Source organism: Capsicum annuum, chromosome 12, assembly GCF_002878395.1.
Source record: "Capsicum annuum cultivar UCD-10X-F1 chromosome 12, UCD10Xv1.1, whole genome shotgun sequence".
NCBI classification, from domain to species: domain Eukaryota; kingdom Viridiplantae; phylum Streptophyta; class Magnoliopsida; order Solanales; family Solanaceae; genus Capsicum; species Capsicum annuum.
This window is the reverse complement of record NC_061122.1, coordinates 70784343-70802361: the sequence shown is the minus strand read 5'-3', so window position 1 is coordinate 70802361 and position 18019 is coordinate 70784343.

The window sequence follows — 18019 nt, the reverse complement described above, 5'->3', positions numbered from 1 at the left end:
TAATATATTCTAACATCTCTTAATCTGAATAATATCCTTCTGGGTAATTATCTAGGTATAACTGTGCTATCCAATTTATGGTTTCAATTTCATAGTCTAGTACTTTTTCTAATATTATTTTCTTAATATCTATAATTTCTATATCTCTAAGTATATATAAGATTAAGACTTTAAGATTATATATCATTTAAAATTGACTAAATATTTTATTATAATATTTTGTAGTTGTTTGTTTTAGCCTCAGTAGTTCTCGCATATTTTTATTAAGAAATTCTATATATTTTATATCTTTAGTTTCCATGTATTTGTCTAAATTTAGTTTCATCTGTTTTTTTATTAACTGTATGTTTCTCATATCTTTTTCCAAAAATTCTATGTAATTTATCATGGTAAGTATTTGTAAGAGTAGTTATGTAGGTATGGTATGTAATTTACTCTAGTCATATAATATTTACCAAATGCTTTTTCTAATATGATTTTTCTTATATCTTCTACTTTTATATCCGTAAGCGCATACAAAATAAGTATTTTAAATTTATCTACCATCACATCAGATAAATAATTATTCATTTTCATAAAATTGCTATTTTCAAAATATTTGTTGCAGACAGGAGAGAGTATTTGTACTTCAACACATGAAGGCTTGCTTTGCAATGCCTTCGGTTCCTCTCATTTATAGAATGAATTTTTTACAAAAGTCTTTACATTACTTACACGTTTTCTAAAAATCCTAAAAAGTTTCCTTATGAGACAAGAATTAGTGTCATAGCCTAAAAGGCTAAAAGGCTAAAAAGGCTACAAGAATTAGTGCTATAGCCTTAAAAAAGTCAAAAAGGCTAAAAAAAAGGCTAAAATCTATACAACAATTTTACGTAAAATTTAATATCTTGTCTTCTATTATTACTCTATTGATATCTTCTCGTTGTCGTATCTACTGTTTTTCCATATCTCCATTATTGTTTTTTGTCTTATCTTCTAGCTGGCATGCTTATATTCTTGATTCTTTTATTCTAGGTGGACTTCTTGAATAATATTATCTTCTCCGTTACATCTTGAACATTGATGGTCTGGATATTTGTGTCCAATTATCTTACAATATCTTGTCAGTAATCCGTCTGAAATAAATCCTTTCTTAATTGCTCTTGCAGTAGATTTTTTTCTGGGTTAAGTAATGTCATTATCCATTGCCTAACTTCTTCCATATCTGCTTGTCGTAGTTCTTTTGAATTTGAATAAATCATCTGATGGTCTCTTGAATAATAGCTCCATAGTGGGTTTCCATTGGTATAGTTATTTGCTAATTCTTGAATAATTGTAGCTAGTCCAATGAGTCGTTTATTTACGTAGAAATCAGGTATCTCAATTCTGGGTATCTCTGGCTGCTGCATAATATCTTCCGGTATAATCATATCTCTGGTTAATCCTATTTTTACAACTTGTATAACTGGTTTTATTTCGTCGTATAATATCTCTGCTGGTGCAGTATAACACTTTATATAAAATAGATTTCCTTTTTGTTATCCTTTTATAGGTGGTGAATATTTTATGTAATTCTTCCATAGCTATTAGTTCTTCTCCGTCTTGGGTGTATATGGTATTTAATAATCCATAGTCAAAACAAGTTTTTACTAGGCTTGGGTTGGTTTTGGGTAGTACAATTAGCTTGTTGTAACCTTGTAATTTTTGGGTTATATAATTTGTGTTTGGTTCTTTGATATTTGTAGCTCTGGGGTTAAGGTTTAGGAAAGTTTGTACTCTATAGATATTTTCTATGTATTTTTAGGCTGTATAGTTGTAAACTTTTTTTCTTGGTTCAGACTATCTCGGTATGTGGTAATTTATGGGGGTATGAACAAGGGGTCTTTTTGTGTTTTTGGTATAAATGATTTCTCAAATATCTTATTCATATTCATGTTCTGACATCTTTGTCTACTAACTCCTCTGCTTGTACCTACAGAAGTAGATTGATAAACGTTATGGGTTTTATGGAGTGTCCCATCGTCTCCTTCTAGCTCTGGAACTTTAATGTCTTCCGATCGACATAGCTCTGCACACTGCTTAGTTAGCTGATTTGTAGCTACAGACTTCAGTTTATCTTCATTAGTTTTTAGCTTTTCTATCTCATTACCCATATTGTCCACTTTCATTGAAAGCGTAGTTAGGGTGTTGAGTATTTTTTCTAGAGTATCTTCTTCTATTATATCAGTCTGTGTAGCTTTGTCTTGATATGTAATCTGCAATAACGTTTTTGTTAGTACTGATTACTTCAATTATAAATGTGAAATTTAATATATTCAAGACTAGTCTTCGAATCTCTTTTGTTGTAACTGAATTTTATATTTTCTTTGTTAACCACCAGCATACCTGTGTATTATCTGTGCGTACAATAAATTTGTTATATACAATATATGGCTTAAATGCTAACAAACCTTTATATAATGAACATAATTCTTTCAAATTTATTTCCCATTTTATTTCTGTTTCATTGAACGTACCTGAGTAGTATCAACAATGGTCTTTTAATTTTTCTACTTCATATCAGTATTTAAGTACTCCTCCATAACTACATTCACTAGCATCTGCTTCTACTATATATATAAATTTTCTACTTTCAGCTGGAAATTGTAGTTTTGGTAATTCTTTACAAAGTAATTTTATTTTCTGAACTTGTTTTTTATCTTCTTCATTATAGTTATATTCTACATCCTTTTTTAATTTTTTCTGTAGTGGTTTTAAAGTTTCTGCTTATTTTGAAATATATTCTTTTACTGGTTTACTAATCCTAAAAATGATTGTAATTTCTTTTTTGTATCTAATCCTTCTTTCGAATTTATTATTTTTTGTACTATATGTTGTTGCATTTTTACTCCACTCTTATCTATTTGTATTCCTAAAAATTCTATCTGATTTTTCATAATTTCAGCTTTCTTTTTGCTTAGACTTATTCCCGATTTTTCTATTATATCTGTAAACTGTCCTAATAATTTTAAATGTTCTTCTTTAGTTTTTGTATATAATAATATATCATCTATGTATACTATACAATTAGATAATTGTTTAAAATAACTATCCATAAAATGTTGATATCTACCTGGTGCATTTTTATATCCAAATGGTAATACGTTCCATTCATAAAATCCTTGTGGTACTGTAAATGCGGTTAATTCTTTAGATTCTTCTTCTAACTTTATATGGTAAAATCCTGATTTATAATCGAATTTTCTAAAATAATTATATCCCTGTATTTGCCTTATTTTTAATATCTTATTTGGTATTGGATAATTATATGTCATAGTTTTTGCATTTAAATTTCTATAGTCAATAACCATTCTACTTTTTCCTCTTTTTTGTTCACTATGTTTATTTACTATAAATGCTGGACTATTATGTTTACTATTACTTTTTTGTATATATTGTTTTTCTAATAATTCATCTATATGCATTTTAAATTCTTTTAAATCATCAAAATTATATGTTAATGGTTTCTGGGTTATTATGCTATTTTTATCTATTAATTCAATGTTTATAGTAGTTTTATGTTTTTCCCATCCTTTTAATGGATATTCACTATATAATTGTTCTAATTTTTTCTTAATTATTTCTATCTTATTTATTGAAAATATAGTTATTTCTATTTTATTTATCGAAAATACTACTAGTTCTATTGTATCTTTAGTATTTTTTATATTTTCTAACTTTTGTGTAATTTTTTCACTTCCTTTTATCCAATCAATTTTCTTTCTTATTTTATTATTAACTCTTTTTGCTCTCACTTTCTGTTTACATGGTGTTGTAAACCACCAGTCTGTTCTAGTTATTATATGTGGGTACAATTTATCTAAAAATGGCATTCCTAAAAGTATATCTTTTGATGTTAGTTCATAATTATAAATTTTTTCTATTGTTAATATCTTATCCCATATTTGTATTTTTGCATTCCTAGCTTTATAAGTAATTAAGCTTCTTTCATTATTAAATCCTTTAACTATTATTGGTGTTTTTAATTTATCCCATTTACTTTCTGGTAAGCAGTTATATCTACATAAATTAGCTTCTGCTCTTGTATCTATCATAGGCGTATAATATCTATTGTAATATCCTTCTACTACTATCTTCATTAATACATATATTTTCATTTTATGTTAAGGCTCTTCTTGAGAATAATTTCTCTTTATTATATGTTAAGGTTAATTGTGTATGTTCTATATTATATGGCTTTACTTGTCTAGCCATTTTATTCCTAATATTATATCTGCTTTTTGCATTTCTTCCTTTACTTCAAATTCTATTTTTATTTTTCTAATTCCTATTATTATTTCTTTTTCTGCTATATTTTTACTATTTATTAAACTTCTTGGTAGATCTGGGCACATATCATTATCAGTTTTTATTTCTTCATTTGTTATTAGATATTTTGCTATATAATTTTCTTCTTGTCCTGTATTTAAGAGTATTAAATATTCTTTTTCATTTATTTTTCCTGTTATGTAATATTGGTTTAAATTACTAGTTAAGTTTATTTCATAACTTGTTCTTTTGATGAGCTTGATGATTTTGGTTTTTCATCAGCTATTCTTTTAGTTGTACTTATTCTATCATTTACTATTTCTAAATTTTCTTCTATATCTATGTCTCTATAGCTATAATCATTATAATCTATTGTTTTTACAATTTGTTCGAATGGACTTTCTATTCGTATTTTGTTAATCTTATTTTTTCCTGTTATTTTATGTTTTGTTGTTAATACATATAAATTTTTGCATGTTGCTGTAAATATTTTACTTCCTGGGGTTAATGGTATTCCTAATATTTTCAATATAATACTAGTGATTTATCTATATTTTTATCTGTTACTGCTACTGAATAATTTTCACTTATTATAAATTTGAATTTTTGGTATATTAGATTTCCTTTTACGGCAGTTATTATGCTTTTTTCTATAGGTTTTATAACTCTATCATCTGCTAAATATAATTCTATTGGTGTATCCATTCCTTCTCCAAAACATGCTTTTATTATTATCTCTGTACCTCCAAGGTGTACATAGTTTATTGGGTCTCCTTTACTTTTTATATCATTTATCTCCTTATTAATTATTCTTTTTGTTACTAGTGGTATACTAGCTTTGCCTTTTGCATATCTACAGTCTATTACATGTTCCTTTTGGTATACTACATAATATTCGTCCTTTTTCCTAGTAAAAATATTTTTTATTGTTGGTATTTTAAATATTTTTTCTACACTTAAATCTAATTCTTTTCCTTTTATTTCATCAAATATGTTACTGTCAAATATTATTTTTTGTTCGGTTTCTTCATCATTTAAATATTCTACCTTTGTTATTATTTTTATATCTTCTTCAGTCATTTGATTCATCTATTTCACTATCTATTTCATTTCTAGTTTCGTTTTCTGAAATTTCATATATACTATCCTCACTTTCTAATTCATAATCTATATAATCTATCTGCATATATTCTATATTATCTATTTTTATTTCTGATATTTGTTTATTTTTTGGATTTTTAGGTAATTTCCAATCTCTAGCTAAATGGCCTAATTTTCCACAATTATAACAAGTACATTATTTTGTTGATTTCTTCTTTCTATATGGTCTTTTGTATTTATAATTTTTTACATAATATCTTTTTCTTGGTTTCTTGCATTTATATTTTGATTTTTTATATTTTTTATATTTCTTATGTCTTTTTCTTTTCTTATAATATCTTTCTTCACTTCCAAATTGGGGTGCTATTTTATTTTTGCAACATGCTAAATTTCTTATCAATGTTTTTTCCATTTTTAATTCTTCTCTATATTTTTCACATAAGTTTTTATAGCATTGTTGTAAAAATTTTATTCTTGCTCCTAAAGTATCTACTATTTTTGCTTCTTCCCAACTCTTTATTATCTTTAAATTAAATGGTTCGGGTAATTTATTAAAATATAATTTTCTTATCTCTTTACTTTCTTCTATATTATATGCTCCTTTATAATAATATTCTTTAAAAGTGCAAGTATATTCATCTATATAACACATATTACATATTGCTAATTTTAACATTAAATTTCTATTTGTATCTTTTTCTTCATCTTGTTCTTCTTCTATTGTTGTCATAATACCAAATTCATCTTTTATAGCTGTTTCATATTTTTTTTAATAATTCTATAGGTGTTAGTTTAGTTGTTGTTGATGATGTTCCTTCTATAGGTTTATTAGTTCTTAATACCTTCTTGCTATTTTCAGTTAAATTTGAAAACCATAATTTCACTGTTCCTATTAGTGTTCTTTCTATATATTCTGGTGCATCTGTTATGTTTATATTATTATCTAATAATTTTTTTGTCATATATCCTATCCATAATTGTATTGTTTTTTCTGTATCTATTACACAGTCTAAGTCTAAAAAGTTATAATTTTTATTAACTATTTGTTTTGGTGTCCATTTGTCATATTCATTCTTTAGATTATATTTCTTAAACTTATTCTTATAATATGTAGGTTTTCTTATTTATGATGTTCTAGGTATTATATTTTCATCTTCTTTTTTATCAAGAGTATTTATTTCTGTGTTGATATTTTCTAAGTTTTCTTCATTAATTACTTCTTGTTTTTCGTTGATTTCTAAATTTTTTGTATTTGTTAATATTTCTGTATATGTTTCACTATCTTCTGACTCATAATTAACTATCTCTTCAACATCTATATTATTTATTTCTAATTCCTTGTTTTTTATTTTTAATTTTTTCTTAAATTGATTTATCTCATTTAGTAATTTTTGTTCTTTATCTTTTTCTTCCTTTTCCTTTTGTCTTTGTTCATACAAATCTTTTAACATTTGTAGTTCTTTTTTTAATTCAGCAATCCTACTATTTTTAGTTTCTTCTATTTTTCGTATTTCTTCAGTAGTTTGTTGTTTTATTTTTTCTATTTCCTTTTTCCTATCTATTTCTTCATTTTCTCTTTCTATTCTTACCATTGCTGTCAATTTATCTTCTAATTTTAATTCTTCTTTTTCAAACATTAGATATAAATGCTCACCTATTTTCTTATATCTTCTTCCTAGATTAGAAAATACTATTTTAATTTTTAATCCTTCGTGAATTTCATATATTTTTTCATCTATTATAAATTCTTCTTTGTTCATTTTATTGTAAATAGTTCATGTTGATATATATATTCTAAAATGTCTATTTGTGATTCTAATTTTGATATTTCATCTTTTTGTGTATTTATTGAGTTTTCACTAACTCCGGCAAATATGTTATAATGTAGTCTTTCTATTCTTATTTTTAATTCTTTACGTTTTTCAGAAATAATTTGTTTTAATTCTTTGTATTTTTGTACTTTATTCATTTAAACCATATTTATAATATCTTGGTGGATATCTAAATCTAATTTTATCATAATTAGGTGGTATGTGTCTCAGTCTTCTAGATTTTAAATGGATTATTAATTTTGCTTCAATACTAGATATTAAGGTAATTAGGTAGGCTAATCTTTGTGTGTTTTCTTTTATTTTATTTAGACTTATATATTCTGAATAATTACTAATTAATGATTCTTTAATTTTTCTAAAAGCTTCTCTGTTTTTAAATGGTCTTCTCATAATTAATTCAATCCAACATAAATTCAAACATATATACCATTGCTGTATTATTTAAATAACTAGGCTCTGATACCATTTGTAGGGGGGGTACGGATCTATGTGGATAACTAACTTATGTAAAGTTTGATAAATAGGTTATATTAAAGTGTTGAAAATATGATATTACTTCGAATAAGGCTATGATTAAACTATGTTGTTTCATCTCAGTAACATACTCATAATTTGAGTTCAGACATGCTCTAAAGATGTATGAATTATGAGCTTGAACACACTGGAGATGCAATTTGCATGAACATGTTATACTTCTTTTTGGAATTCAAAAGAGATGACAAAAGTGAATCATTTTGGAGCTCTAACCAAATTCACTTTATTTATTAATTTATTATCCAACATGCAAAAGTACACAATATGCCTATTTTTCTCAAATAATTCTTATCAATAATCTATAATCTATATCTATATCTATCTATATTTATAATCTATATCTATAGTACATTAAAAGTGTGAATACCCGTACAAAAGTGATTTGAACTTTTTTCCCTTCATTAAAAGACTCTTCATTAGACAAAACTGTTTTTTCACTATTTTTTTAAAATTTATTATTTAGTTATTGAACTAAACCTCCTAAAATATATAAGACTCCTAAATATTTATTAATATTTTTGTTTTTACTGTTCAACTAGAAAAATACTCGTAGAATAGGACTCTATTAAGAAAATACTTCTATAAATAGACGAAATAAGATACATACCTCTTGAATTTGTAAGTTAGTCTTCTTTCTTTTTTTCCATATGAAATTATTCTATGAATTGTTACATATGGTAAAGATAAATTTGTCCATGGACAATTGAGAATGGGACTCACTTTGCATCTTTATTACCTCTTTTTTTTTTCAAGTTAATTAATATAATTCTCAATATTTATATGGTCTATTTCACATTTATGTATGTTCTTTTGTTTTTTCTTGGTCAAGGAAGTTGAGGTTGATATTTTCTTATTTTCGTCTTGACGTTGTTGTAAGTATGTCATGTTAATATTTATATTCATTGAATTATATATTTTTTTATGGAGTATTTTGTCAATTTGATGATCTCTCGATTTTTAACTTTGTGGTTATACTTTCATCAACTAAGGGTTATTTTTCCTGCCTATTATGAGAATATGATTGATGCTCATCTAAATTGATTCGATTGCAGATCTAGATTGATGGATACTTGATTTTCTAACCCTCAACTTCTTCACTGTTTTTGTTAATATAATAGAATTAAATGTGTGTGTATATATGTATCTTCTTCTTCTTTTTCATTCAAGTCATTCTTTAGGGTCAAAGTTTTCGCTCAGACAAGAATTATTTTCATCAAAATCAAAATTTTTTGATCATTATTGTATTATTTTCTTTTAGTTTACAGGTCGTAGATGAATGTCGGTTGACTTTGAAGAATTTCTTGTGTAAAGGTTAGGTTTAATTGTATTATTTTGATATCTTTATTATCTTATTATTTTATTTTAATTTACAGATGGTAGATGAATGTCAATCAACTTTGAGGAATTTTTTTTAGGTAAAGCTTAAGTTTAATTGTATTGTCTTAGTATCTTTACTAGTTTATTATTTTGTGGTAGTTTATAGTTTGTAGATGAATGTCGATCGCCTTTGAGGAAATTTTGTGTGTAAACTTTATGTTTAGTTATATTGTTTTGATATCTCTTTTATCATATTATTTTGTTGTAATTTACAAGAGGTAGATAAATGTTGATCAACTTTGAGGAATTTTTTTCTGTAAAGGTTAGTTTTAATTAGTTTATTTTAATATCTCTGGTTTGTGAAATTATATTATGTAAAGGTTAGGTTTAGTTGTATTATTTTGATATCGCTATTATTGTATTATTTTGTTACAGTTTACAGGTGGTAGAAGAGTGTCAAACGACTTAAATTTTTTTTATGTGTACAAATTAGATTTAATTGTATTGTTTTAATGTCTCTATCATTATATTATTTTATTGCAGTTTACAGGTGGTAGATGAATATCGATTGATTTTTAAAAATATTTTTGGTAAAGGTTAGGTTTAATAAATAAATTATCCATCTTTACATACTCAAGAGATATTGAATTTAATTATTGTATTCATGTTTATTATTTAAACAAATATCCTATTTAGTGTAACGTTTGAATTCATTAAAGTGAAATACACGTGCAAAGCGCGTACACCTAAACGTGTAAAAATAATTTATATCAAAGCCGATTATTATTATTATTATTATTCAATTTTTGATATAATTTATGAAAAAAATATTCATGGTATACCTCATTATGCCGGAATCACTTTTCTTGTTAATATTTATATATTAAATATAAATATATATTTCTATTATTACATGGTATAAAAATTTTATTTCTAAATATATCAAGTATGTTTATGGTATAAATATAATTTATATGGTATAATATGCCATGTATTTATGATATAATATAATTTGTATGGTATAAATATACCATGTATTTTTATGATATAAATATAATGTGTATAATATATAAATATACCGTGCATTTTTATGGTATAAATATACCATATATCTTTATGGAGACATCCTTGATAAAAAGGAAATAAAAACAGAAAACATAAAAATTTAATATAGTATATATAAAATGAAGGTACGAAGGCTTTCATAAAAATACACAAAAAATATGGAAAAAAATGGAAATTAATATATAATTAATTTTTAATATATTAAAATCTTCAATAAAAATAAATATTTTACTATATACGACTATCAACTAATATGGTTATGTATATGTGACTAAAAGACAGATACTTCAAATCCTAGTAGATATCAATTAGATCTTGATAGATCTTATTAGATCTTGATAGATATTTACTATAATGTAAATACATTTATAACACTCCACTTTGAATGTCTAGATAAATAATGTGCCTAGTCTCTTCTTCTTTATTCTTTATTGTTTTACAACACGTTATCATCACGAAACTTTACGAGAGCTAAGATATTATTTCTTTCTCTCTAATCTACGATTATTAGCACGAGACTAGTACAATCAGCAACCTGCCAATATATAAACTCATTAAAAATAAAGTCATCATGCTAATCACTTGTGCATATGTACTTATAAATTGATTTGGAGCCTTATCAACATTATCATGTTTATTATTTTTGGATTTATGTGTAAGTTACACACAACAAGTATATTATTACATAAAACACCATGGTGCAAGAATAAGATTAATCGGCACATATAACAATATCAAATGACAACATTACACTACGTAGCAAAATGTTTAATATTTTATACAGTAGTTAGCACAGTTACAAATTATTATATTTTAGTTTAATCATAAACTACTATTTTTGAGTTCAATGAGTATTATATTAAATATATGTCAGCATGAGACTCTATATTATTTTATAACACAGCAGAGTCGCCAAAAACTGTTGTGGAATACAGTAAGTGTAAGTTGCATAAAACATGCATATTGTTCCTATTTTCTACCCATAAAAGGTAAATATATTATGGGCTAGTCCTAATTCTTATTGTAATAACTCCCTAATTAATCCTAATTCTTATTGTAAATAATTTCAGTGGATAAGACGGTGATGCAAATCTCATTGCATCGAAAGGGTAAGACATCATGTAAGAGTCTTAATGCATCATGATGATAAGATATTGGGTTCAAGTCCCATCGATTTATGCCTAAAATGCCTTTATATGGATAAGAAATTAAGTTTGAATCCCAATGAACCATACTGATGATATTATGATGTCTAAGAAAAAATAATGGGTGTTTGATAAAAAATCTTGAAATTCGACCTATTGAATATGCTCCATCACATGAAGTAAATGTTGTAGCAATATATGATAAGTATGAAATATGACAACTTACTTCATTCTTGAAGTGTATGTGACCTCAGTGTATAATATATCTGAAAGAAGACAAGTGATTAAATAAATTCACATAAACGTGAAAAAGGACAAAATAATAATATTTTCACATGCTTCCATGACTAGATCATGAAAAATGCTATAAGCTATCATAATTTGATAGACTTAAGGCATGATTATATTCCATTCCTAGTGAATGAGAATTTTGATTGTTTCAATTCAAACGTGTACTTGATTGTGGTGATGTCACAATAATTGAGAATAGTTATTTTGAAATCTACTTCTAAAGTAGTAAAGCTAAAATCTATTCATGTCATAGTAAATCTGAAATTTACTAATGAAAAGAAAATACATGTCATGGTAAACTTGTGTTTACTACTATAAATGAGTTCATAAGTTGATATGAATGATTGTGACATCTCGAAGATGTTTTAATTGAGCATTAGACATGTAATGAAGAACTAAAAGATTTTTCAATAATTGTTTATGTTATTTTTTCTCATGATAAGTTGGTTGGACCAACTAATTTTGGGATTGAATCCCTTAAAATCTGAAAAAAAAATATAAAAGGTGAATTAGGGCCCGTTCACCTTTCATGTGATCTATTAAGATGCATCGATATAAGATGATCACATGTGAGTTTATTGTCAACCTACAGTTTAAAATTCATAAAGTTTCTTGCTCAATAAAATTAAGTTAAGAACATAATTTTCAAATTCTATAATCAAAGAAAATTCATCTTAATAATGTTGGTTTGACATTGAAAACCTTCGATAAAGAGCTGAACCATTGTTAATAAGAACAAAGTTTTATGTTTTGATATGAAATATGATATGTTGCATACAATAGCACTTGTATGAATTAGATCAATAAATTATGATTATTTCTTTCCTTTCAATTGGTTCAAGGTCAGGAACCAACTATTCTATCTAATAGTTTTGATGTGCGGTATACGATTAACGAATATACCATGACGCACAAAGATGGAGGATGTATGTTAGTTTTTCTAACATAAGGGAGAGATTATAAGCAGCTATGAAGTATGTTAGGAATTATCAACAGATCCTCATTCAAAAGATAATTCAAGTCAAATGCCGAAAGCATCTCATATTTAGGCTGCAAATGCTCCTATTTTGTCTCTCTAAAGGACAAAGTATTTGCATGCATAAAGCGTGATAGACTAATCGGTTTCAAATGAAATAATAGTTGAAAAATAAGGAGCAAATAATCATAATAAAAAGGCAATGTGCTCTTCAAGAGTCTACGATATAACACTTCATGAAACCTTATGAGAGGTTTAGGTACTTGAAAATAAAGAAGTGATGAGATCTCAAAATGTTATGTCTTATTATGAAATGATATAAAATGATAAATCATCGATGATATCTTTGAGACAATATTGGCGCAATATTGTAAAAGATTACAAGGATTTGAATTCTACGTTAATTTAAGCATGCTGATGTAGAAACATTTATCAAGTGACATGAAAAGGATGCATCTTGGTAAGAGTAAAGCTTATTTGATTTGTATTCCAGACACTTGAAGATGTAACACATGAAATATTGAATATTTTCACTTGACAAATTTTATATGAAAACTTCTTTAATGATTCAAAATATAAATTTTTCTTGGAAACTTATTTATAATCCTTATATTGTATAAGCTTATAGCTCAAAATTTATTGAAACTCTTGGAGGGTTTTCAAAGCAATAGATTATTTCCTAAAATGAGAAATATAACGAATTAGATTGGTTATAAAGTACCATATCTTAGTGAAAGTGGTGCACTCATGTATCTAGCAATACTACAAGGCCTGATATACCATTTTCTGTCAATTTGTTAGCAAGGTATATTTTTGCTCCTACTAGGAGACATCAGAATGAGATAAAACAAATGAGTTTGTTTATTTCTAAAGATTAAAGTCCCGATCTTATTGGTCATGTTGATGGTTGGTATTTATCTGACCCGTATAAAGCTTTGTCTCAAATAGGCTATGTGTTCATATATGGTGGCACTACCATATTTTGGAGATATACAAAGCAGTCTATCGTAATCAATTCATTGAATCATGTTGTGATAATAGATATTCATGAAGCAAGTCTATAAAGTGAATAGTTAAGGTCCATGATACATCTCATTTGAGAAAAATATGGTGTTAAATATGACAATCTACCCACAGTTTTATATAGAGATAATGCAATATGCATATATAGCACATCTTAAGGTAGGATTCATAAAAGGAGAAAGAACAAAGCACACTTCATCAAAACTTTTCTATACATAAGCTCCAAAAGAATGATGATATTAATGTGCAGCAGATTCATTCAAGTGGCAATATGGATGATGTATTCACCAAGTCTCCTTCAACTGCAACTTTCAAGAATATGGTGCACAAGATCAAGATGCAAAGGTTCAAGGATTTTCTCACTAAGCATAGTTGATATGCGTTGTACTCTTTACCCTTTATGAGGTTTTGTCCCACTGGGTTTTCCTTGTAAGATTTTTAATAAGGAAACCTATATGCGTATTGTTAAAGATGTGTACTCTTTTTCCTGCACTAGATTTTTCCCACTGGATTGTTTTAGTAAGGTTTTAACGAGGCACATTATCTATCTATACATTCAAAGAGGAATGTTATAAATGTATTTACATTATAGTGAATGTCTATCAAGATCTAATAAGATTTATCAAGATCTAGTTGATATCTATCAGGATTTGAAGTATTTACCTTTTAGTCCCAAACTAGGAGTATTTTTCCCTATAAATAGAGAGGTTTTGTTCATTGTATGATCAATTTGATGATCCTTAAAATCCTTTAATAATCTCTCAAGAAAAATAAGAATTACTCTTTCTATTCTCTCGACTCTTTTTTTTTATTCCATTATATTTCATAACAGTGTTATAAATGTATTTACATTATAGTGGATGCCTATCAAGATCTAATAAGATCTATCAAGATCTAATTGGTATCTATCAGGATTTGAAGTATCAGTCTTTTAGTCAGAAACTAGGAGTATTTTCCCCTATAAATAGAGGGGTTTTTTTCATTATATTCTGAATGATCTAATGGTCCCTCAATAATCCCTTAAGAGAAATAAAGAAGTCTATACATTCTCTCTCTATTCTTCTTGTATTTGCTTTATATTTCATAACATGTTATCAACATAAAATGGTAATACCTCGAGAAATTTTTTGTTGAAATTTTATGCGTAAACGTGTTGGGTTCTATCTTCTAGAATGAATTATAAATTTTCCATGTGGAATGCCTTAGATTATGACCCACTATTCATAGAGTATCGAATAATCTTTTGAACGATATGTGGATCATCCTAAATGGACACCCGAGTGACGAGTTATGAACATTTCGATCGAACCGTGAATAATAGTGAACAGTAAAACATGCAGGAAAAAGTACTGAGGCCTGACATATTTTTGCTCCAACTTTAATCAATCATAACTCCTTGTACATGATGATCTGGGTGATATAATATATATTAATGAAAGGCTCTGCGAGTCCTCTTTCTAATGAAATTGGTTTCATCCAATTTATCTATCGGAGCAAAAACTTATGGTCGATCTACTTCAGCCTATCAAAAGTAAATTTTTGGGTCAACTTCAAACGATCATAACTCCTCGTACACAATGATCTGGGTGAGATACTATATATCAACGGAAAGATATGAGAGTCCTCTTTCTAATGAAATTGGTTTCATCTAATTTGGATATTGGAGTAAAACTTTATGATTGATCTACTTCAGACAATCAAAACAGTCCACCAAAGGACAGATTCGAGAATTTTTTTGATTTGTAGGGGCATTTTGGTCATTCTCGCTGACCCAAAATCCATCCAAACTCTATATTAAAGCCTATTAGAAGTATTATATGTTATATTTCATTAAATTCCCTCAAAAAGGAAACCCTGAGCTCCTACATCCAACTTGAAGAACCTCCAAAGTTCACCATTAATTCTACAAATTATTCAAGATTCCAAGTTCCTAGTTCAACACTTCAAGAACCTCCAAAGTTCACCACTAATTCTGAAAATTTATTCAAGATTTCAAGTTCTTAGTTCAAGAACTCCAAGAACCATCATTCAAAGGCACGATTAATATCTCAAAAATGAGTATCGATCAAAAGTTCATCCTTCAAGGTATGTAGGGTTTTTCAACAAGAACTCTCTTTTGTTCTTGTGCCCAAAAGTATTTTTCTTTACAAAGGCATGATTTTTATTTGATTTTTTCTAATTTAAAGTATGAACCCATATCTTATGATGATTATTATGAAATCTTGATGTTTATGATTTTGAAAGATGAATTTACATGTGTGGAGATATAAAGCATGAATATTGAATGATATTTATCATGATTTTGATATTTAGGCCGTGAATCCCCATTGGAAATTGTGTTCTTTTGAGAAAGTGTGTGTTATAAGCACGTTGATGTTGAATATTTGAGATATTTTGAATGATTTGACCTTTTGGTCTTAATGGAGTTGTTTTGAACTCGAGTATGAAAGAAATTCACAACGTGAGTGATTTTGATAGATAGGAAGCATGATGGCTCCCAATGTATATTTATATATTACTGGAATTGTTTTTGTTGTGGATTGTCTTTGAAATGATCTGAGCTAAGTCTAGAAGAAATCTTTAGCACCGACTGGCAAGGATAGGATGGCTCTCCCCAACGTGGGTTGTACGTTGGACTCCATATAGCTCATATAGTTTATGTTGGTTATAGGATCTCCTAGTGTGTGTGTGTTTCCTTGTGTCCATGGTGAATAGTGAAGTGATTTGAAAGTAGAATTGTGAAATTTATTCTTTCGAAAGATTCAAATGATATTTAGATTATGAGAATTGATATTCTTAATGAACTGAAAGTGATTGACAAATTATATGATGACTCACATGTGTTATTGTACTTATTTTGTCCTCTCATGATTATGATGATTTTCTTTGGGCTATGAGAGTCTTTTATACATCCTGCATATTTCTTATAAATATTTATGATAATGATGTTTATACAACTACATACACCCCCATATACTCGGTTCCTTTCCATGGTACTGACCCACATCTTCAGATGTGGGCTGCATTTTCTCAGAATGTAGGTTCAGGTGCTCAGTTCCAGGTTTGACAGTGATTCTTTGGGCACACTGTTCTACATCCTCTGTTGTGGTTAGTCCTCATGTTTCGAGGACGTGATGTCTGATGTTTGTTTCACGAAATCATTTACATTTGATAACTGAGTATGAGCCAGTTGGGGCATGTCTCAATGGCTCGTTGATTTTATTGATTTTCTTAGAGGCTTGTCAGACTAGTATAGATGTAGGGAGTTGACTAATAAGTCGTATTTTGTTATCTTTCTGAAAATCTTTTATTCTTGGATGATGATTACTCTGTTGATATTTGAGGGTTATTTATGAAAACCCCGTTGATTCGTGTTGAACTGAATGAAAATGGCTCAAAGGGTTAGCTTGGGGCTACTCGTAGCCTCAAGCACCGTGTGATGCTATGGGACCCATTTTTGGGGCGTTACAAACTTGGTATCAGAGGCTAAGGTTTTAAGGTGTCCTAGGGAGTCTGACAAGCCGTGTTAAGTAGAGTCTTGATCATTGGTGTGTAGCGCACCACATCTATGAGCAAGAGGCTACAAAACGTTTTAGGAAAAAGTGTGATTCTTTCTTTCAGAAGTCTATCATGCTTAAAGTGTCTCTCTCTGCTATTGATTCATGCTCCCCTTTTTTAAAAATATGCCTTCACGTTGAGCGAGAAGAAATAATGATGGTCAACAACCTCAACCCGCTGACCCATTAAATGAAAACGTGTCTCTTGCTGAATATCGGACAACCTTTAAGGTGCTGGCCCAAGCTATTACTATAAATATTTAGGCTAACCCAGCCCCGTCTCCACAGCAGTAGGGAGGTGATTTAGCTTCTACCAGGATTCATGACTTCATGTGGATGAATTCATCGAAATTCTATGGGTCCAAGTCTGATGAGGATCCACGATTATTTTTTAAGGAGGTGTGGAAGATTACTCAGGTGATGTATGTATCTGAGGAACATAGTATGGAGTTTGCTGCGTATAGGTTGAAAGACCTTGCTTATGACTGGGTTGTTGCTTGGAGGAAAGATAGAGGTGAGGGAGCTGTCCCTACAACTTGGCAAGAGTTCCCAGATATATTCTTGGATAATTTTTTCCCTTAGGAGATGAGAGAGGTGAAGGTGGAAGATTTTATGAACCTACAACAGGGCTCTAGTACTGTTATGGAGTAATTTCTAAAGTTCAATCAGTTGGCCAAGTATGCTCCTGACTTAGTGGCTGATAATCGGGCTAGTATGAGTAAGTTTGTGACTGGAGTATCTAGTTATGTGGTTAAGGAGTGTAGGTCTGCTATGCTGAATAGTGAGATGAATCTTTCTAGGCTGATGACTTATGCCTAACAAATTGAGGAAGACAAGATTAAGGAGAGAGATAGAGTTAGAGGCAATAAGAGAGCTAGGTCCGAGCAGCAC